Here is a 23873-nt window from a genome sequence, read left to right on the forward strand (position 1 = left end):
GCTATATGGTGATGACAGAGTTATATGATGTTGATGTTAGAGCTATATGGTGTTGATGTTAGAGTTATATGGTATTGACGTTAGAGTTATATGGTAATGACGTTAGGGTTATATGTTGCTGACATTAGAGTTATATGGTGATGACGTTAGAGCTATATGGTTATGACGTTAGGGTTATATGTTGCTGACATTAGAGTTATATGGTGATGACGTTAGAGCTATATGGTTATGATGTTGGAGTTATACGGTGATGATGTTAGAATTATATGCTCATGATGTTGGAGTTATATGGTGCTGATGTTAGTGTTATATAGTGATGATGTTGGAGTTATATGGTGATGATGTTGGAGTTATATGGTGATGATGTTGGAGTTATATGGTGATGATGTTAGTGTTATATGGCGTTGATGTTGGAGTTATACGGTGACAATGTTGGAGTAAGGTTGATGATGTTAGTGTTACATTGTGATGATGTTAGAGTTATATGGTGATGATGTTGGAGTTATATGGTGATGATGTTGGAGTTATACAGTGATGATGTTAGAGTTATGTGGTAATGATGTTAGAGTTATATGGTGATGAAGTTAGAGTTATATGGTGAGGATGTTAGAGCTATATGGTTATGATGTTGGAGTTATACGGTGATGATGTTAGTGCTATATGATGATGATGTTGGAGTTATATGGTGATTATGTTGGAGTTATATGTTGGTGATGATGTTAGAGTTATATGTTGGTGATGTTGGAGCTATACAGTGATGATGTTGGAGTTATACAGTGATGATGTTGCAGTTATACAGTGATGATGTTGGAGTTATATGGTGGTGATGTTGGAGTTATACAGTGATGATGCTGGAGTTATACAGTGATGATGTTGGAGTTATATGGTGGTGATGTTGGAGTTATACAGTGATGATGTTGGAATTATATGATGATGATGTTGGAGTTATATGGCTTCTTCAGATTAATGTCAGTTGCTCCTCTCCTGCGTTAACATCTGCATCTCGGGAGAGCTCCGTTACGTAACGGAGATCGATAAAGGTTCGCGCGCGACTGCATCCCAATTGCTGCGCGAGACGTAACACATATACAAACACACACAAGCACGCACGCACCAAGTCCGCGAGACTGCGGCAGCCCCTCCCCCTGCCCGTGCTTCCCCGTGACGCCGCTGGTTTTTTGCGCGCGCTATCTCAGCGGAGCAGCTCGCGTGCAGCTCTGCAGGATGAAGCTGAGTCTGAACGCATCGGAGCCTCGTCATCCTCATCCTCAGCGCGTGTGAGGTAAGGACGTGCACGTGCCGCTGAAGGGGCTAGTTTGTTTGTTTACTGATAGATCTGGTATGTACATCAGGGCAGGCAGGCAGGGCAGGTGAGGGGAACTTTGCTCTTTATTGGACGGGCAGTTCTGAAGCGTCATGCGGAGAGAGCCGAGCTGCTGCTGCTGCTGCTTTCAGATGATCAAGGTCTTCAAGGTTGCAGCTCAGACTAACACCTGCACCAGCGCTCAGCAGAGCAGATCTCACTGTGAAAAAGACAGAGGTCCTTCAGTTCTGCTACACAGTCCAGTTCAGTCCAGTAGTATCGCTGACCTGCCTTAACTGTCACTACCTTCGCTTCAGGGTCGCGTCTGCGGTGGCCTGTCCTCATTCTTCAGTCGCACTGACTTTGTAGGAAGCTGTAAGAGTGAAGAATGGAAGTTTTCAATTCAATTCAACTTTATTGTCATTATACAATACAGGGTCGTACAGTATAACGAAACAATATCGGGCTACTTTTCCAGTGCAGCAATGAGAGACAAATAGCAAACAGTGCAAAGACAAAAGACAGTAAAAGACAAGACAAAATGTGCAGTCAGTAAGTACAAGTATCTAACATATGTGCATGGTGAATTGCAGTACAGTACAGTAAATGCAGAAGTACTCGTGGTGCAAAAAGAGATGTAAACAGTGATCTGTATAAAGTGTACAGTGCAGGTAGAGAATAGAGTTTGGACCTTGTGTGAAGATTAAGGGGTTAAGTTGCAACATAACTGCCAGTGACTGTGTTGATGTAAAACATTCAGTGCATTACTGTTTACTATTCGCTGCTTGGGCATTGTTTGTGTATTGTTCATTATTTTTATCATATGTCTTGGTATAATGACAATCTTGAACTGAACTGAACTAAATTTAACTGAATTGAATTGAATTTAGTAGAACAAAATTTAAGCTAAATGAATTGAATCAAATTTATGTGGTTAAAATGGATTGAATAGGAACAAATTGAACTGACTCTAAATAAAATGAACCGAACTGAACTGAACAAAATAGGATTGCCCTAAATTGACCTCGACTGATGTAGCATGAATAGAATTGTACTGAATTAAATCAAGTTTAACTAAACTAAATTTAACTAAAATGAATTGAATTTAACCAACTGAACTGAACTGACCAAGGCTGAATTGAATTGGATTGAACTGAACAAAACTGAATTGATCTGGATCAAATTGAACTGAACTAAAATGAACTGGATTGAGTTGAATTGTGCAAAATTGAATTGAATCGAATTGGATCACATTGAACTGAACTGCCCAGGACCCTGAGGGAGAAGCAGCTTTAAAAATGTGTGTGTGTGTGTGTGTGTTGTGTGTGTGTGTGTGTGTGTGTGTGTGTGAACTGAACTGAAGAGAACTAAATTAAATGAAATGAAATTATACTGAACTCAGCTGAATTGAACTCAATTGAATTGAACTGAATTGCCCTCAACGCTCCCTGGCCGGGTGACCAGGGTCCTCGCAGACGCTTTATAGTGATTATCTCAGGACATACAGTTTTACACTAGTGACCTCAGTCTACATGCAATCTGAGACAAATTACGAAGTTTAGAAATCTAATTAATCCTTATCCTAGATTTATGTACCAAAAACAGCCATAATTCCAAACTCAAGACTGTTTTCCAACCCCTCTTTATCCCTTCCAATTAAATCCACTGTTTTTTGTGACTGTGCCTTTAAGACCGACTTTACAGTCACAGGCAATAGTTTGAGTACCCCAAGTGAAATTCCGTTTTGTTGATTTTCAAAAATAGGTTCTAACACCTCCTTGACAGAAAACAAACTTAAAAATGGCATGTTTCTGCAAATGTTACTGCTACATTTCTATTTATTTATTTATTTATTTATTTAATATTAACATGGGCGGCACAGCAAGAAAAGCCTGGGTTTGATTCCCCTACCGGGTAACCAGGGTCCTTTCTGTGTGGAGTTTGCATGTTCTCTCCATGTCTGCGTGGGTTTCCTCCGGGTTCTCCGGTTTCCCCCCACAGTCCAAAGACATGTAGTCAGGCCAATTGAACATGCTAAATTGCCTCTAGGTGTGAGTGAATGTGTCTGTCTGTCTGTCCTGCCTTCCACCCAATGACTGCTGGGATAGGGTCGAACACCCCCCCACGACCCTGAGGGAGAAACAGCTTAGAAAATGTGTGTGTGGATGTGGGTGTATGTGTGTGTGTGTGTGTGTGTGTCTGTGTGGGTGTGTGGGTGTGTGCGTGCAGTGAACTCGCTGAAATTAATTGAATTGAACTGAATTGAACAAGCCTGGAAAAGGATGGCATGCCCACTCCAGGTAAGGGGACAGGACTTGGCCCAGGTGGAGGAGTTTTAGTATCTTGGGGTCTTATTCACGAGTGATGGGAAGAGTGATCGTGAGATTGGCCGCAGGCTGCAACAGGCGGCAACAGTAATGCGGTCACTTCAAATCAGGTCAATTCACTTCAGTTCATCCATCCATCCATGGGGGGGTGTGCTGGAACCTATCCCAGCAGTCATCAGGCAGAAGGCAGGATACACATTTTACACAAAATAAACAATTTTTAGAATTTAATTTACTAAAAAAATCAAGGATTATGTTATGATCTAAGTTCAATGTTTAAGCTCAATCTTTGATAGTAATAAGCACAATATATACAAAATCATCATTTATAGGGTACTTTCTATCATTAAGTGTCCAAAAATTTCTTTTAAAATGAAGTTGAAGTTTAGATTCATCATTGATATCATCGATTTATTTAGAATTAAAAAACTATTAGAAAATGCTGTCCCCTGTTTCCCCTGTTTTCCCAGTTCATGTGACTCTCGAAACACAGTTTTGTTCTTTGGGTAAGCCTAATTTTAGTCGCGCCCCTGTATTTTGTATCAGGAAGTGAGGCTGCATCCCTGTCCCTCGTGGCCACATGGTGAGCAGTTAGATCTCACTGTTTTAAGTAAATGTGTCCCAAAGTCTGCAAATCAGTGTGGAGCATTAAACATTATCACTACTGAAACACATCATTCCTGCCACTAAGTAAACATTTGTGCATTTTAATAGAAGTATGATCATTTTTTGTGTGAAAACACTCACTACTGAAACACTCACTAGCAAAACAGTCACTACTAAAACAGTCACTACCGAAACAGACATTACTGAAACACTCACTACTGAAACAGTCACTACCAAAACATTCACTATCGAAAGAAACACTACTGAAGCAGTCACTACTAAAACAGTTACTACCGAAACAGTCATGACTGACACAGACACTACTGAAACACTCACTACCGAATCAGTCACTACCAAATCAGTCACTACTGAAACAGTCACTACCGAAACAATCACTACCGAAACACACTACCGAAAGTCACTACCGAAACAGTCACGAATGAAACAGACGCTACTGAAACACTCACTACCAAAACATTCACTACCAAAACAGTCACGACCAAAACAGTCACGACTGAAACAGGCACTACTGAAACAGTTACTACCTAAAAAGTTACTGCCGAAACATTCACTGCTGAAACACTCACTACCGAAATACTCACTACCAAAACAGTCACTACCGAAACACAGTCACTACTGAAACACAGTCACTACCGAAGCAGTCACTACCAAAACACAGTCGCTACCGAAACACAGTCACTACCAAAACATTCACTATCGAAATATTCACTACCAAACCAGTCACTACCGAAACAGTCACAACTGAAACATTCACTACCGAAAAATTCACTACCGAAAAATTCACTACCAAAACATTCACTACCGAAACAATCACTAATAAATCACTCTCTACTGAAACACTCACTACTGAAACAGTCACTACTAAAACAGTTCCTACTGAAACAGTCATGACTGAAACAGACACTACCGAAACACTCACTACCGAATCAGTCACTAACGAAACACTCACTACCGAAACATTCACTACCAAAACATTCACTACCGAAACAGACACTACCGAAACACTCACTACCAAGACACTCACTACCGAAAAATTCACTACCGAAACAGACGCTACCGAAACACTCACTACCGAAACATTCGATATCGAAACAGTCACTACCAAAACAGTCACAACTGAAACAGACACTACTGAAACACTCACTACTGAAACAGTCACTACTGAAACAGTCATGACTGAAACAGACACTACAGAAACACTCACTACCGAAACAGTCACTACCAAAACAGTCACGACTGAAACAGACATTACTGAAACACTCACTACTGTAACAGTCACTATTAAAACAGTCACTACTGAAACAGTCATGACTGAAACAGACATGACTGAAACAGACACTACCGAAACACTCACTACCGAATCGGTCACTACCGAAACGGTCACAACCGAAAAGGTCACGACTGAAACAGACACTACTAAAACAGTCACTTCTGAAACGGTCACTACTGAAACATTCACTACCGAAACACTAACTACCGAAACACTCACTACTGAAACATTCGCTACTGAAATATTCACTACTGAAACATTCGGAAGGGGTACAAATATTTTGATTGTTATGGTTGTGTTGTTAGTGACAAAATGGAATGTTCAATTATTTATTTCAATAAAATAAACATAAGGTATAGAGTCAATTGGGATTTTAGTCTAAAGTCAGTTAAAAGTACTTAATACTTAGAAATAATTTTTAGGCCAAAATCTTATCTCAAAAGTATTGTACCACAGTGTCTCAGTCTTCAGGTAACACATTCATAACCATTTCATGTAATAACTTTTAATGAGGGGGCATTTAGAGGTGGACGTCTGGTTCCTATCATCACCACTGTGAACAGAACATTTCACACCAAGCCACTCTGAACGACTCTGCCTACATCCTAACAACTGAATTATATAGAAATTCTAGAAATATCAGATGTTTTATTAGGCTATTGTTGTGATTATGAGAAGAATTTAGTCTGTTAAGTTTTTTTTTATTTAGTCTGTTAAGTTATATGATGGTAATGCTTAATATGATCAGGGACATAAACTAACAAGTAAAAAAGTCAGGTTGAGTTGATGGTACGTTACATGTGCCCTCCTAAAGGGGGCACTATATAATAACAGGATGAACTGTTTGATGAGTGTTCTGCTTACAGTATGTCTCATGTGGTTGAGCAACACTGATACATGATAACTCAGAGAGTCAGGGTAGTGTTGTGGGGGTTTTTGCATGTAATTGGAGTTGCAGGAACACACTGGGCATTTCTAATAACTCTGATTTAATGAAAAATCAATGTGCATTGATTGGCATGTATTTAAATGTTATAAAATGGCACAGTTACATTTATTTAGCACATATATTTTAAAAACATCACACATTTTGCACATATACTGCATGAGCAAATGTACAGACATAGAGTATATTACATTTTCTTGCGGCCTCATATAGAGTCTGTTCTCCTCTCAGTGTAAGTGAATCTACAGACAGATCAGTTTCCGTCAGTGGGGGGCTCTGTTATGTCAGAGAGAGCCTCCCTCTGGAATGAATGAAAGTCATCCAGCAGAGCGTGCAGAGTGGAGGAGAGTCTGATTTCACACAGAGATGGACGGGGACCTGCGTCACAGCAACATCTAACCATACTGACAGAGGGAAGTAGAGAGAGACTGAGGGAATAGAGAGAGAAAGAATGAGGGAATGGGAGTGACAGAGAGAGAGCGATGGAGGGAGTGAGAGAGACAGACAGACAGACAGAGAGAGGGGGGATAGAGAGAGTGAAGGAATGAGAGAGAGATATGGAGGGAATGAGTGAGAGCATGAAAGAGAGAGAGAGATGGAGGGAATGAGAGTGAGAGAGCATGAAAGAGAGAGAGAGATGGAGAGAAGGAGAGTGAGAGAGAGAGCATGAGAGAGAGAGAGAGATGGAGGGAATGAGAGACAGAGAAATTTAGGGAAGAGAGAGACTTGGGATGTGGAAAAAGAGAGAGAGAGAGGCAGAGAGTGATTGTGTGTGTGTGTGTGTGAGAGAGAGAGAGAGAGAGAGAGAGAGAGAGAGAGAGAGGTGCAGGCAATGAGAGAGAGAGAGAGAGTGCAACAAGTGAGAACGAAACGCGAAGGTTGTTTTTCATTCCCACCTGTAATCGGTCAAGCCCCGCCTATCTACACCACGATTGGCTAATAGATCCGAATTTTGCATTAGGATTGGCTGAATTGTTAGACTGCTTCTGCATGCAAACTATTGGCCATTCCTATCCCAGAATGCAGAATAGACAGCCAATAACAGTCGAGTTCTAGCACAGACAGGCGTGGCTCTCCTGAAAACAGGTGGGAATAAAAAATAACGTCGCTCAGCTCGGCAGCTCCCGCCTTCAGTGCATGCAGAAAAACAGAACTGGAGGAAGAGCTCAGGCTACAGCTTCGTAAGTCCCGACTATTAGTATTGGTCACTCTGGTTTCTAGCCAAGTTTGACCAGCTAGAGCTGTGTGTTTATTATTCCTGACTATAAGTTACTTGAGTGCCGACTGGGCTGTGCATAGGTTACTGACTGTGCCACGCAGTGACTGCGGCTCACAGACAGGCTGCCCTTTCTCTATTCACAGCGCAGAGGCTTCGAGAGAAACCAGCAGATACACAAACGCGTTTTATCTTTTATTCTGACTAGATGCTGTTGTTGTTGGTTTACAGCTGTCAGCTCACTTCACTGAAACTGCACAGCTTTTTTGGTGTTTCCCTTATATATACCACCATAACACACCTCAAAGGGGAACTCCACTGATTTTTCCAGATTTCTGCATAAATCAGTCTTTTCAGTCTTTAAAATGTAATCAGAGTCATTCTGAGTGGTTTGATGTGAGAATGTGTTTGTAGAGCAGTCAGAACTGTCCACAGTGGTGGTGATAGGAACCAGACGTCCACCTCTAAAAGATCCCTCACAGAAAGTTCCTACATGAGATGGTTATGAATTCACTGCCTGATGTCTGAGACATTATTGTTTTATTATAGCAGGCAGAATATTCCCCACACTGAGCCTGTTTGTCAGATACAGGATGTGTTAACTTATTAACACTTAGAAGATCAACAAGTCTTGTCGGAGGGCGGACTGGCGGGCGCAAACTTGTTGATGGTTTTGTGTCAGATGTGAGAAGTGGTTGTTCTCACATTAACAGCAAGCCTTAAAATCTCTATTGAAACTGTATATATATATATATATATATATATATATATATATATATATATATATATATATATATATATACAAGACTTTGTATAACTAACTTAAATACTATGTTGCTGTGCTAAATGCTGAGGCATAGCTGTAGTGCCATGGACCAGTGGACTACAGCTGTTTTCATTGGTTACGCTGAGTTTCCATGATTACTGTACCATGATTTCCTTCATTGTGCTGGATCATTTGCATGGTCACACTACACTCGTTTCCATGGTTACTGTACCATGATTTCCTTCATTGTGCTGAGTCATTTCCATGGTCACACTACACTCGTTTCCATGGTTACTGTACCATGATTTCCTTCATTGTGCTGGATCTTTTCCATTTTCACACCACACTCATTTCCATGGTTACTGTACCATGATTTCCTTTATTGTGCTGGATCTTTTCTATGGTCACGCTACACTCGTTTCCATGGTTACTGTACCATGATTTCCTTCATTGTGCTGGATCATTTCCATGCTCACACTACACTCGTTTCCATGGTTACTGTACCATGATTTCCTTCATTGTGCTGAGTCATTTCCTTGGTAAAATTACATCCATTCCTGTGGTAACGCTACACCCATTTCTATGGTAACACTTCATCCATTCCCATAGTAACACCACACCCATTCCCATGCTGACATTACACCCATTTTTATAGTAACCCTAGATCCATTCCCATGGTAATGCTACACAAATTAAGCCATTTCTGTGATCTCACTGCACTTATTTCTATGGTTACTGTACCATGATTTCTTTGGGTACACTGAGTCATTTCCATGGTAGGGCTATACCCACTTCCATGATAACACTGCACCCATTCCCATGGTAACATTACACCCATTTCTGTGGTAACGCTGCACCCACTTCCATGGTAACACTATACCCATTTTCATGGTAACACTACACAAATTTCCATGGTTGCTCTACCTTGATATTCATTGGTTATGCTAAACCATTTCCATGGCTTCTCTACAGTTTCACTGTTTTTGCTGCATTTAGATGTATCTATAGTACCATGGAATAAACATTTGTACAGTGTCTTTCTTCAGCATCAACCTTTAACATGAGCAGCTATGTGTGTGAAAAGGTGACTGTGAGAATCTCACGTCAAATTCGGCAGCGTCAGCTATTTTCATTCCGCGGTCCAAACTGGGCAGATTCAGCTTTTCCAGTTTAATCATTACTCTGCTGTCCTGAGTCTGAAGACAGTAGAGTGTTGAGCCGCAGTTAATCTGGTGTTGGTTTGCGGTGTCTGCTGGGACTGTGCTGTGTGGTCTGAGACTGGAATGAAGGCAAAGTCCAGTAGGGGTGGAGTCCAGCATGTCTGACCTTATTCTTCTCCTTCTGTAACCAGGGCTGTGTGGAAGGGACGTATTTCTGATTTTAAGAACATTTCGATTTAGGTTTTCATGTCTGTCATTCATGCTTTTATTTGAAAGGCTCCAGCACACCCCGCGACCCAGAAGGAGAAGTGGCTTAGAAGATGTGTGTGTGTTATTATTGAATCATCTACAGCTCCATTCATAGCTTTAATTTTTGCACCTCGAAATAGTTTGAAAACTATAGAATATCAACATCATACTATACCATACACTGTTAGAAATGAAGGCTCTGTTCAGGTACATTTTTTGTTCATCGAGGTACACACAGTTTAAATGTTCCCTCAAGGTTCCACAGTGGTTTTAAGGTCTGATTGTGAACCTTCAATCAATTTCTCCAGGTCAAAAGTTGATATTTGTACCTTTTCATAACCGAATGTTTTAAAACAGAACAGTAGAATAAAAGCCTGGAGGCGAGGCGAGGTGTGTGGAGTCAGTACAGCTTAGAGCAGATCATTTCTAGCCCAGAACAAGGGATACCAATAGCCAATCTCTGTCAAGTTCTAGCACAGAAAGGCTTGACTTTCCTGAAAACAGGTGGGAAAGAATAAAAAAAACGTTGCTACACTGTTGCAGTACATTGCATTTTCATATGGGCTGCTTGTTTCCAGGCATTTACCTGGTCCATCTAATGAGCACAACACCAAACAAAAGATTACTTGCTCTGACATCAGCAACAGTAGCGGATTTTATTGCATTATGGTGTGATTAGCTGTGTGAGGTGTGTTAAACCAGCCCACACTGCTCTCTGTGTGTGTGTGTGTGTGTGTGTGTGTGTGTTTGTGTGTGTGTTTGATGTGGGGAAATGACCTTCAGTCTGTGTGTCTTGTTTTATTGCTGAATGACGTCTCACTGCTCATCTCTGACTGGTTTATTGGACTTCATCGTAAGTCTTTCCGCTGTGGACAGGGACAATATGCCCTGCATCACTTTTTTTAAATGCACTTTTTGTCCCCCCACTTTCAACGTGAGCTGGAGGCCGTGGTGAAATCTGTAAATAATGCAAGTCCACTCTTACTGACCAGCTGAGAGGAATACAATGATAACATAAGCTGGTGAAAGAAATCCATCACTGAACCACTGATGTGAGGACCCATGGACTACGGCTGTTTCCCTGGGTGCTCTACACCCAGTTACATGGTTACTCTACACCCGTTTATGCTACACCATTTTCGATGCTTACACTACACTTGTTACCATGGCTACTATTCTTTCTTTTCCATGGCCTCTCTTCGCTCAATTCCATGGTTACTGTACATGTTTCTGTGGTTACGCTCCATGCTTTTCCATGGTTACACTACACTCGTTTCCATGGCTGCTCTTCACTCATTCCCATGGTTACTCTATACCCGTTTATGCTACACCATTTTCGATGGTTACACTACACTCATTGCCATGGCTACTGTTCTTTCCTTTCCATGGCCTCTCTTCACTCAATTCCATGGTTACTGTACATGTTTCTGTGGTTACGCTGCATGCTTTTCCATGGCTACTCTTCACTCATTCCCATGGTTACTCTATACCCATTTATGCTACACCATTTTCGATGGTTACACTACACTTGTTACCATGGCTACTATTCTTTCTTTTCCATGGCCTCTCTTCACTCATTTCTATGGTTACTGTACACGTTTCTGTGGTTACACTACTCGCTTTTCCATGGTTGCACTACACTCATTTCCATAGCTACTCTTCACTCATTCCCATGGTTACTCTACACCCATTTATGCTGCACCATTTTTGGTGGTTACACTACACTTGTTACCATGGCTACTATTCTTTCTTTTCCATGGCCTATCTTCACTCATTTCCATGGTTATTCTACACATGTTTCTGTGGTTATGCTACACCCTTTTCCATGGTTACGCTACACTGGTTTCCATGGCTATTCTTCACTCATTTCCATGGTTACTCTACATGTTTCTGTGGTTAAGCTACACCCATTTCCATGGTTACACTGGACTTATTTCCATTGTTTTCCACCCGTTTTCATCATTAAGTGGTGTGGATATCATAGTTACGCTAGTTATGAGTTGCTCAAAGGCAAGTATCTTCACTAGTCAAATATTCACTTGGCTAGAGGATAATCCATTCTGGCAACATAAACTCCATTGGTGGCAGTCGTGGGCTGGAGGTTAGGGAACCGGCCTTGTGAACGGAAGGTTTGCCGGTTCAATCCCCAGAGCCACCAGTACATGGCTGAGATGTCCTTGAACAAGACACCTAACACCCAACTGCTCGAATATTCTGTAATAACTCTCTCCAGGACGAATCAATCTCAACAAAGTGATGTGCTCCTCAGTACATGGATGTCCCTCTGTCGGAGTATTGAGGGAGGCACCGTCACAACGTTTAACTTCCGGCTGCAGACCCCCGTACCCCTTCATGTGTCTGTCAGAAAACGGAGTTCACTTTCAGCATGGCATGTAATGCAATCAATTACACAAACATCAAGATATGTAGTGTATTGTTTGGTTCAGATGGCTTTGTTCTAATGGAGGTTACAACAGAATATTCAGGGCCTCTTTCGAGTGAATCTCCCTGAATGTATATACACAAACTGGCTACTTTATTAGGTACATCTGTTCAATTGCTTGTTAACACGAAAAGCTAATGAGCCAATCACATGACCACAACTCAATGCATTTAGGCATGTAGAGGTGGTCAAGACAACTTGCTGAAGTGCAGACCGAGCATCAGAATGAGGAAGAAAGGGGATTTAAGTGACTTTGAACGTGGCATGGTTGTTGTTGCCAGACGGGCTGGTCTGAGTATTTCAGAAACTGCTGATCTACTGGGATTTTCATACACAACCATCTCTAGGGTTTACAGAGAACGGTCTGAAAAAGAGAAAATATCCAGTGAGCGGCAGTTGTGTGGAGGAAAATGCCTTGTTGATGTGAGAGGTCAGAGGAGAATGGGCAGACTGGTTCGAGATGATAGAAAGGCAACAGCAACTCAAATAACCAACCAAAATGTTGGTTGGAATGTTTCCAACACCTTGTTGAAAGTCTGCCATGAAGAATTAAGGCAGTTGTGAAGGCAAAAGGGGGTCCAACCTTTTACTAGCAATGTGTACCTAATAAAGTGGCCGGTGAGTGTATATTGCTGTTGTCAGAAGAAAACCTTGTATCTCCAAAATACTTTACTTTTAATGTAAGTCAGTAGAAACTTACATTTCATAGAATTTTTTCCAAGTCATTTGGGCTGTTTTTTTGGTCCATTCATCATGAAATTTACACACAATGTAAAGGACAACAGACATAATCAAATTATATCAAAAACTGAAAAATTGAGGTACAAGGTCTCTACAACAGCGATATATATATTGGTGTGTGTGTGTGTGTGTGTGTATATATATATATATATATATATATATATATATATATATATACTGCTCAAAAAAATAAAGGGAACACTTAAACAACACAATATAACTCCAAGTAAATCAAACTTCTGTCAAATCAAACTGTCACTGTCCACTGACAATCAATTTCACAGCTGTTGTGCAAATGGAATAGACAACAGGTGGAAATTATTGGCAATTAGCAAGACACACTCAATAAAGGAGTGGTTCTGCAGGTTGGGACCACAGACCACTTCTCAGTACCGATGCTTTCTGGCTGATCTTTTGGTCACTTTTGAATGTTGTTGGTGCTTTTACACTCGTGGTAGCATGAGACGGACTCTACAACCCACACAAGTGGCTCAGGTAGTGCAGCTCATCCAGGATGGCACATCAATGCGAGCTGTGGCAAGAAGGTTTGCTGTGTCTGTCAGCGTAGTGTCCAGAGGCTGGAGGTGCTACCAGGAGACAGGCCAGTACACCAGGAGACGTGGAGGAGGCCATAGGAGGGCAACAACCCAGCAGTAGGACCGCTACCTCCGCCTTTGTGCAAGGAGGAACAGGAGGAGCACTGCCAGAGCCCTGCAAAATGACCTCCAGCAGGCCACAAATGTGCATGTGTCTGCACAAACGGTTAGAAACCAACTCCATGAGGATGGTATGAGGGCCTGACGTCCACAGATGGGGGTTGTGCTCACAGCCCAACACTGTGCAGGATGCTTGGCATTTGCCAGAGAACACCAGGATTGGCAAATTCGCCACTGGCGCCCTGTGCTATTCACAGATGAAGGCAGGTTCACACTGAGCACATGTGACAGACATGACAGAGTCTGGAGACGCCGTGGAGAGCGATCTGCTGCCTGCAACATCCTTCAGCGTGACCGGTTTGGCAGTGGGTCAGTAATGGTGTGGGGTGGCATTTCTTTGGAGGGCCGCACAGCCCTCCATGTGCTTGCTAGAGGTAGCCTGACTGCCATTAGGTACTGAGATGAGATCCTCAGACCCCTTGTGAGACCATATGCTGGTGCGGTTGGCCCTGGGTTCCTCCTAATGCAGGACAATGCTAGACCTCATGTTTCTGGAGTGTGTCAGCAGTTCCTGCAAGATGAAGGCATTGAAGCTATGGACTGACCCGCCCGTTCCCCAGAGCTGAATCCGATTGAGCACATCTGGGACATCATGTCTCGCTCCATCCACCAACGCCACATTGCACCACAGACTGTCCAGGAGTTGGCGGATGCTTTAGTCCAGGTCTGGGAGGAGATCCCTCAGGAGACCATCAGCCACCTCATCAGGAGCATGCCCAGGCGTTGTAGGGAGGTCATACAGGCACGTGGAGGCCACACAATACTGAGCCTCATTTTGATTTGTTTTAAGGACATTACATGAAAGTTGGATCAGCCTGTAGTGTGTTTTTCCACTTTAGTTTCGTGTGTGACTCCAAATCCAGGCCTCCATTGGTTAATAAATTTGATTTCCATTGATGATGATTTTTGTGTGATTTTGTTGTCAGCACATTATATATATATATATGTGTGTGTGTGTGTGTATAGTCAGGCTGTGTATTCATAACCGTAACAACTTTCTGGAAATGAAAGCCTTTGGCTGGTTACCATGATCACCACAGTGGACAATTCTGATACTGTAATGACTTTGTTTGCATCTTAATGTCTGAATTATGCAGAAACTTTGAGAAATTACTGGAATTCTCCTTCAAGTTATTTTATGTATGAAGACTATGTTACTTAATTATGTATACTTGCTGCTAAAATGATTATAATTTACCGTAACTATAAATGGGCAGTGATTAGTTGGCAGTTTTTTGTGCTGATAATGCATATTTTACATTCTACCAGACTTTCAGTGTATCCAGACATTTTAATGAGGTCTTTTTGAAGGCCTGTAGTTGATTAGTTGCCAGTGAAGTGCTTTGGATTAAAAGTATCTGCATGTCTTTTTACTGTACAGTACATTTTTTTATTCTTTGACCTTTTTAAATTTGATTGCTCAGTTAATTGTCAAAGTAATCAGTGTATGGCACAATCACTAATATAACAGATGTATGCAGCCCCAAACAAAACACTGATGAAATGTTCCCCTTTTATCGAGGGAGGACATCCATTCTGTGCCTTTCAGCGCCGATCAGATTTGTGTCTTGACCTCCAAACCCCAACAAGGATTGATGTTCTTTGAATTGAGGATGGTCAGAAATAAACACTTCTGTGTTTGCGTGGCTGCTTTAGTTGATGTGATGTTCCATTAGTTAATGGAAGGTCAGAGGCAGCTGACCCTAATGACGTGTTTAACCTCAGAGTCTTCTTTAAATCCTCTGCTTAGTTCCAGAGACACTAGGAAATACCCAGTGCTCTGTATGCAAGTTGAGGAGATAAATCACCTTTAATCATCTACAGTGTGTGGAGGGTGATATTCAGTCTACTCACCCTCCCATATTCACCTCCATTTCTACCTATCAGTCATTAAATACAGCGCAGCAAATTGCCGCTTTCACTCCGCGTCCCTCTGTATGAAGTAATGCCAGTCTGAACGGCTGTTTCATTTCCTCTCCAGCTTCACTAGATCCCCACTTGCGCGTCTTATTATGTCCATTAGGAAATGACTGTGGAATCCCACAGCCTGATAGGCGTGGGAATAGAGATCGATTTCATTTATTGATCCTTTCTGTAGTTACGGTAACAGGGAGGATATTGAACTGGCAGTGGTAATGATAAAACTATCTGAATTTAAATCAACGTTGCTACCGACTGCATCAGGCAATTGTAAGGATATAAACAGAGTCATTCAGAGTGATTTGGTGTGAAATGCTCCGTTGTAGTGGTGGTGATAGGAACCAGACGTCCACGTCTAAAAGCTCCCTCACTGAAAGTTACTACTGAAATGGTTATGAATTCACTGATTGATATCTGAGACACTGTTTTATGATAGCTTTGGTGGAGGTATTCATGGTTGTGAGGCAAAATAATCCCCAAAGAAAACTCATTATTTCAGCATTACCACTATTTTACCATCATCAACATTCCATAAAAACCCCAGGAGACACGTGTAGGTAATATTCAGGATTTTCCTGAGATTTGTGGACAAACTGGAACAAAGAGAATGTTCTTACAAAAGCAGTGCCACATTTAAGTCAAAGACACTGTTTTTTGAGAAGCTATCAAAAATTTTATCAGCTCAACTTACAGCAGGCTCTCTTTCTATAGTACTTGTGCAGTGGTGGAGTGTTGTAGAAGCACTGACTTTGTCCGTGATGTACTCAGAAAAATGCACTACGATGTGACTTAGTATAGTAACTGTAATAGCCTTTGCTTCCTCGGTGTATAACATTGTCATAGTGACCTCCCCTAATGGAGCTGTTCTTTTGGAGAGCAGTGGTGGGTGAGAGATTTACAGCTCTATTGAGAGTAATAACCAAAGGAACAGACTGAATGTACCGCAGTCTCCCACCTACACACCAACCTGCGAGGACACACTCAATGAAAGCCACTGCAGATGTGAAAGACAGCAGTCGCTATGGCTACAGAAAGCCCAGGAAGGTCTCTCCTGCAGATTCAGGAGTGGCCCTGGGTTCGGATTTCATCCCAGAGTCCCTTCTCCTCTCCTTATGCTTAAAGGAGTAGTCAAATGTACACATTGTGCTCAGACAAGACGTCTTTGTTTCTACACTCATTGTCCATTTTATCAGCTCCATTTACTGTATAGGCGCACTTTGTAGTTCTACAGTTACAGACTGTAGTCCATCTGTTTCTCTGATACTTTCTCAGATTACCCCCTTTTACCCTGTTCTTCAGTGGTGAGGACCCCCATGGACCCTCACAGAGCAGGTACTATTTGGGTGGTGGATCATTCTCAGCACTGCAGTAACACTCTGTGTTTGTGTGTGTTGTGCTGGTGTGAGTGGATCAGACACAGCAGTGCTGCTGGAGTTTTTCAACACCTCAGTGTCACTGCTGGACTGAGAATAGTCCACCAACCAAAAATATCCAGCCAACAGCGTCCTGTGGGCAGCGTCCTGTGACCACTGATGAAGGTCTAAAGGATTACCAACACAAACTGCAGCAGATGAGCTATTGTCTCTGACTTTACATCTACAATGTGGAGCGACAAGGTAGGAGTGTCTAATAGAGTGGACAGTGAGTGGACAGCACTGCTGTGTCTGATCCACTTGTACTAGCGCAACACACACTAACACACCACCACTACATCAGTGTTACTGCAGTGCTGAGAATGATCCACCACCCAAACAGTACCTGCTCTGTGAGGGTCCAAGGGGGTCTTGACCACTGAAGAACAGGGCAAAAGGGGGATCGCATAGAGGTGGTGAAGGAAGTCAGAGTCACCATCCAGTGCACAAAAAGTGAAAGCTTTACATTAAACGGTGTTATGATTATTAAACAGTCATATTTATTATTATGTGACAGAAAGTTTAATAAGGTCATGAAATCACTGCTATAGACAGTAATGGACAAACTTCTTGTTCTTTTTGTCTGAATGGTTGTACACAGTCTCATACTCTAAACTACATTTCTTGGCGAAAGAATTGTTTATCTCAAAATAATTATTAATAATATATCTTAAATCTTTATTTGACAGATTGTATATTTCATCCTATTTAATATCATCTGCTGTTTTATGAAAGCAGTAAACCACTTGAGGCCACACATTACAGTGATTTTATCAGGGGTAAGAGAGTTTCTCTGTGCTTCATGTCATGCCTAATAACTCCCTTACCCTTGGTAAATGTACAGGCTAATTGCTTTATTTTGTCTGTAAAATTGTCCATCTTTACCAAATTGTTCCTTTAAGCTTGTGGTCCACGTGCCACCTACTCTGGCAGTCCACTTAGGGGGTGAAGAAAGAGTGACCATTGGGCACAGACAGTTCTTTCCGTTCCTGTATTCCCTCTTTCAGTTCATCCGTCTCGTCCCACAAGACCACAACTCAGCTTCAGGTCCTATATCGAAGGATTTTTCCTTTATCGAAGGAAAAACAGGTGTAATGGCCTCCATAATAGACCTCTGAAAAGCTTAATAAGCTCATGTCATCTTCTCATCTGCCCACCTCAGACGCTGGGGGCTGAGTGTTTACTTTGGCACGCTCAGGCATTAGCTCTTAGCGCTAGACCTGCAAAATAAGGCTATTTTTACTCTAATCTCTCGCCTTAATATCCATTAACAGGCTTAGCAGCTCTGTGACAGGAAGCTAACACTCTTCTGAAGTTCACAGACGTAAACAGCCTCTCAGACTGAGTGTGTATTGATGGGGTCAGACACTGCGACCCCAGCACGACCCCTGCAGCTGACAGGCTACCGCTATGACCATATAGCAGAATAACGCACTTATTTTTTACTCACAGAAGAGCCGAGTGCCCTTAGTTGGTGAAATACTGCTTTAGTGAACCTCTAAAGGTCAGTATGTGGCCCACGCTTTATGTGTTAGTTTCATAGTTCTTTCTTGTGCCTATAGAAAAAAATATATATGTATTTATTTGGTTTTATAGCCTTTATAGATTTCTGTTTACATATCCCCAAAAAATATTTGCATTACTTGCATTACATCCAGCCAGAGACACATTACTTTAATATTTCATTTATTGCTTCACATCTCGTCATCACACAGACACTGATGTTGGACGAGAAGGCCGGGCTTGCAGTCTCCGCTGTAATTCATCCCAAAGGTGTTCTATGGGGTTGAGGTCAGGTGCAGGCCAGTCAAGTTCTTTCACACAAAACTGGCTCATCCATGTCTTTATGGACCTGCTTTGTGCACTGGTGCACAGTCATGTTGGAACAGGAAGGGGCCATCCCCAAACTGTTCCCACAAAGTTGGGAGTATTGTCCAAAATCTCTTGGTGCTGAAGCATTAAGAGTTCCTTTCACTGGAACTAAGGGGCCGAGCCCAACTCCTGAAAAACAACCCCACACCATAATCCCCCCTCCACCAAACTTTACACTCGGCACAATGCAGTCAGACAAGTACTGTTCTCCTGGCAACCGCCAAACCCAGACTCATCCATCGGATTTCCAGACAGAGAAGTGTGATTGGTGACTCCAGCGAACACGTCTCCACTGCTCTAGAGTCCAGTGGCGGCGCTTTACAAGCTTTGCATTGCGCTTGGTGATATAAGACTTGGAGGCAGCTGCTCGGCCATGGAAACCCATTCCATGAAGCTCTCTACGCTGTTCTTGAGCTGATCTGGTGGCCACATGAAGTGTGGAGGTCTGTAGCAATTGACTCTGCAGCAAGTTGGTGACCTCTGCGCACTATGCGCCTCAGCATCCGCTGACCCCGCTCTGTCATTTTATGTGGCCGACCACTTCGTGGCTGAGTTGCTGTCATTCCCAATCGCTTCCTCTTTGTTATAATCCCACTAATCTCATTGACTGTGGAATATTTAGTAGTGAGGAAATTTCACGACTGGACGATCACGGTACCACGCTGGAATTCACTGAGCTCCTGAGAGCGACCCATTCTTTCACTAATGTCTGTAGAAGCAGTCTGCAGGCATAGGGGCTTGGGTTTATGCACCTGTGGCCATGGGAGTGATTGGAACACCTGAATTCAATGATTTGGATGGGTGAGCGAATACTTTTGGCAATATAGTGTATATAGCTTTTAGCTTTTAAATTTAGCTTGATGATGTTTTATGCATTTGCTAATTAACAAGGAAGACAATAAAGATGAATACCATTCAAGAATTCACTGTTTTAATGAACTTTCCTGCAAAAGATAAATAAATAGATAAATAAAACTCAAATATCTTTTCCTGTCAGAATTTCTAACCAAGGATGTGCAAATAGCAGCAATAAAATATAACAAAACTAAGTCTGTTATTACTTCCAGAGAACATGCATTTTGAAATAGAAAATGTTATAGCTCAGCTCAGAACATGAAGTAGGATGGAATTTAACATTAAATGAGCTAACTAGATCAGGGGTGGCCAACCTTTCAGACATCAACAGCCAGAACAAAATGCTCATTACTACTTGGAGCCACAGGCTATATTTATATTTACATTTATAGTTTTTAAACCCATTTTCCTACCTGTCATGTAGAGGAGTGTAGTGGGACTTCTGGCATTTTTTGTTTTCCACAATCCATTTCAAATCTAGCTTGTATTCAGTTGTTACTACTCGAAGCAGTTCTTTCACATGTGTATCAGTAAGACCAGAGCAATGCTTTGATTTCACGTTTCAGGGTGGAAAATACTGATTCACAAACATAGGTTGAGCCGAGCATTGACAGGAGCTACAGTGCAGCTTTTTTTACATTGGGATACTTGGATGGAAATTCCACAGGCACGATTTTCCAAAATTCCAGGGTTCCCTCACTCAGAACAGACCTGAGTCTGTCATCTTTAAAAAGTTCAAAAAAATCATCTCCATTTGAGATGTAGCTTCATCTATCACCAATGGGGCTTTCAAACAGTCTGAATCAGCAGCAAAAGGGTTAACAAGCAATGTAATTTGTGGCTTTTTCAACTGTAGATCATGGAATCTGTCTTCAAAGTTCTGTTGCAGACTTTCAAGAAGTGTTGCATAGTGTGCAGTTCTCCCTTTTAGGACCTTAGCTGTTTGGGCACTTGCATTTGACACAGACTGGAAATGTGTTAGTTCTCCTTTTTTAAGATGAGTTTTACACAGCTTGAGTTTGTTAACAAATGCAAATACTGGCTGCACTAGATCAGATAGCATCTTTAATTTCCCCTGGAGATAAAGGTTCAGTCTGTCCAAGTGGTGCAGCATGTCCACCACGTTGGCGTGCAGTGAGGTAAAGTGGCGCTGAAGATTGGAAGCTTTAAAATTGGATAATGATGTTTGGCATATCAAACAGAACGGCTTCCCTTTACACTCAATAAAAAAATACAAATCCTCCCACTCTGGTAAGAAGGTTCTGTGTTCATCTTCATATTTACGTTTGGCTTTACATTTCCCCGATGCTGCCATGTTTCAGCAGTTGGACAGCTAGTAGCCTGGCTCAGCGCATGGTTGTGCTGCGACGTTCTCCTTGCAGGGGAATCACTGAGGCAACAGACTTTAGCTTCTTCCAGTGCGGAAAATACGCCAACGTATGCTACGAGCGTGCAACAAAAATAAATAAATATAAATATATATATACACACACACACACACACACACACACACACACACATATATATATATATATATATATATATATATATATCATTGTAAATAGAAGAGGCTCGCGAGCCGCGGGTTGGCCACCCCTGAACTCGATAGTTATTACAGCATGTTTATTATGTGCTTTGATGCATCTTTATAAATTTGACAAGAGACAGGCCATGACAGCACTTTTGAAAAGTTACTGGACTAAAAATGAAATCATATGGGTATTTTTAAAAAATTGTAATCAGCAGTAATCAGACACGAGCAGATAATAAATTGAGTGTTTTAATCTCAAATCAGGGAGTGAGCCAAATCAAAAACCATAAACAGTCCAAGGGTCAAAACACAGGTCAGAAAAGTCAGGCAGCAGTATTCAAAGGGCAAGACAGAAAGACGGGAAACAGAGAATCCAAACACTGGTCCAAATACACAGAAAGACAGTCACAACAAAACCCTCAGTACAATCAGAGATACAATACTTCGCGTGTGCACTATCCTAAGCCCGGGCTTATATACTAAATACTCCTAGTCATATGACTTACCACAAAGGTGTAACAGATTAGAACTCAGGTGAGTGAGAGCGCTGACAGGAGCTCGAGTCAGGTTCATCTCCTGTAGACCTCTGGGATATGGAATTCTGAAGGGAGTCAGAGGGAAGCGTGACATTGGTGCAGAAACAGCACAAAGAGCTTCTGTGATATCAGTTAGAATACTTCTTCTACTGGTTTGATTCCCTTTTTCGGGTTGTTTTGCTGTGGCCTGAATTAGAGAAGCACATGCAGGAATATGAATGAGTTTGCCGCTATTTCTGGAGCAGGGAGCCCGCGGGAGTCACGTGAGGCCAAAGCTGCTAATGACCATCCTGAGTTGTGTGATGGATTGGTGCAGGGTCATAAATAAGCAGCTTTCGCTCTGTGACTAATCACACAGCCTCATATGCTGGGATCGCTCGTCTGCTGGAATAATAATACAATTATTATGGTTTCAATTTTGTACAATTCAAGGCTCAGTCCATATATTGAAACTTGCAAGCTGCAAAACCACAATTTATTGTGGTTGTGATGTCATAACCATGAGATCAGTACCTCACAGAGCAGGTACTGTTTGGCTGGTGGATCATTCTCAGCACTGCAGTAACACTGACGTGGTGGTAGTGTGTCAGTGTGTGTTGCGCTGGTACGAGTGGATCAGACACAGCAGTGCTGCTGGAGCTTTTAAACACTCACTGTCCACTCCTACCTTGTCGGTCCACCTTGTAGATGTAAATTCAGAGACGACAGCTCATCTGCTGCTGCACAGTTTGTGTTGGTCATCCTCTAGTCCTTCATCAGTGGTCACAGGACGCTGCTGGCTGGATGTTTTTGGTTGGTGGACTTTTCTCAGTCCAGCAGCGACACTGAGGTTTTTAAAAACTCCAGCAGCACTGCTGTGTCTGATCCACTCAGACCAGCACAACACACACTAACACCACCACCACGTCAGTGTTACTGCAGTGCTGAGAATGATCAACCACCTAAGTAGTACCTGCTCTGTGAGGGTCCATGGTGGTCCTGACCACTGAAGAATAGGGAAAAGGGGTATCAGAGAAACAGATGGACTACAGTCTGTAACTGTAGAGCTACAAAGTGCAGCTATACAGTAAGTGGAGCTGATAAAATGGACAATGAGCGTCCTACCGCCCTACCATTTTACAACAGTTGAGCCTCACTTGCAGTGTTGCAGGGTCAGCAAGTCAGAGCAGGGGTCATTTACATGTGTCAGTTGTAAAAGGCACACAAATAAAACGAATAAATCGAGATTGAAAAAAAATGGTCATGTAAAAATGAACTATGGCTGTTTTTGGTGCATAAAACCTTGTGCAATATAAGTGGACCTTAGAGGTTAAATAAAAGAAGGATATGGCCTCTTTAAAGGGGAATTCCACCAATTTATCAAGATTTCTGCATAAATAAACAGGTAAACAGTCATTCAGAGTGGTTTGGGGTATAACGCTCCATTCTAGAGAAACTTACCAGGTCAGAATTGTTCACAGTGGTGCTGATAGGAACCAGATGTCTGAAGAGTTCACTGCTCCCAAAAGCTCCCTCACAGAAAGTTATTACAGGAAATGGCTATGAATATGCTTTCTGATGCCTGAGACAATGTTCTACGGTCTAAAACGTATCTAATAAAATCCTTAAATCCTTAAATAAAATCACGGAGGGGTACGTGCAGGCCGTTGTGTGGCAAAATAGCCCCCCCCCCCCCCCCCCCCCCCCCCAAAAAAAAAGATTTTTCAGGTTTACCACTATATTACTATTGTCAACATTCCATATAAGCTCAGAAGACTCGTGTGAGTTCACTTGTGGTTTTGGATGGTAAATTAAGTGTCTATTTCTATGTTGTAGTCATAGTGACCCCCGGTTCCTATCACCACCTCTGTAGAGATCTGAGTCTGTATGTTTCTCTATGATAAAGTATAGAAATTTTGAGAAGTTGGTGGAATTTCCCTTTAATATTTCCCTTATTTTTCCAAACTTTATTCCTGATTTATATTGTTTTGCTGCAGGTGGTAT

At 42.0% G+C, this 23873-nt stretch overlaps 1 protein-coding gene across 4 annotated transcripts in view; it reads left to right on the top strand.

Annotated features, from left to right (window-relative positions):
• Positions 1-1154: 1154 nt before the first annotated feature.
• Positions 1155-23873, top strand: part of gdpd4a (glycerophosphodiester phosphodiesterase domain containing 4a) — a 63727-nt gene continuing 41008 nt past the window's right edge. For all 4 annotated transcript variants that reach the window (XM_017704175.2, XM_037539748.1, XM_037539749.1 and 1 more), the window contains exon 1: positions 1155-1282. The gene's annotated coding sequence lies outside the window, so the exon portion shown is untranslated. The remainder of the gene's footprint in view (positions 1283-23873) is intronic.

This window comes from Pygocentrus nattereri, chromosome 7 (assembly GCF_015220715.1).
Source record: "Pygocentrus nattereri isolate fPygNat1 chromosome 7, fPygNat1.pri, whole genome shotgun sequence".
In the NCBI taxonomy this organism is placed as follows: domain Eukaryota; kingdom Metazoa; phylum Chordata; class Actinopteri; order Characiformes; family Serrasalmidae; genus Pygocentrus; species Pygocentrus nattereri.